The following is a 576-nucleotide window of genomic DNA, read 5'->3' as shown; positions in this document are numbered from 1 at the left end:
ATTACCATCAAAGGCCTTCGTTTCCTAGTTTGAGAACTTGGAGATTAGGTAACGACTAAATGATTGACATAACACTCCATGATAGACGACAATCATCTGATGTAAGTGTTTTCAATGATGTTGGGAATGTAATGCGCTTCACTCTTTTTTCTATATTCGCCTTTTAATTCGAGCTTTTCAAGGTAGGTGAGAGATTTGAAGTCATTTTGCTCAACGACATGTAAGTTCCTTAATATAGGTAAAAAAACTATTGAGGATTATCTACCCCGTCTCTCAATAACACACCTGAAATGATTAGCAAAATTTATACAAAAACGTATAACTAAAAGGAAAAAAAGAAAAGATGAGAGTTGAAGTAGCGAAGAAGTTGCATTTACAGTTGAACAAAATTTCAGAGTAAATTATTTCTTATATATTGTTGATCAAGCTATAGCTTCTTTAGAGAAACGATTTGACAAATTCAAATGGTATGAGAGGTTATTTTGTTTTTTGTTTCTACAAAAGTTGAGGTATATTAAAGATTTAAGTGGTCTTGTTATCGTCTTGAAGATGCATTCAAGTTTGAAGGGAGCTCAG

This window comes from Helianthus annuus, chromosome 17 (genome assembly GCF_002127325.2).
Source record: "Helianthus annuus cultivar XRQ/B chromosome 17, HanXRQr2.0-SUNRISE, whole genome shotgun sequence".
NCBI classification, from domain to species: Eukaryota; Viridiplantae; Streptophyta; class Magnoliopsida; order Asterales; family Asteraceae; genus Helianthus; species Helianthus annuus.
Note: the sequence above shows the minus strand (reverse complement) of the source record.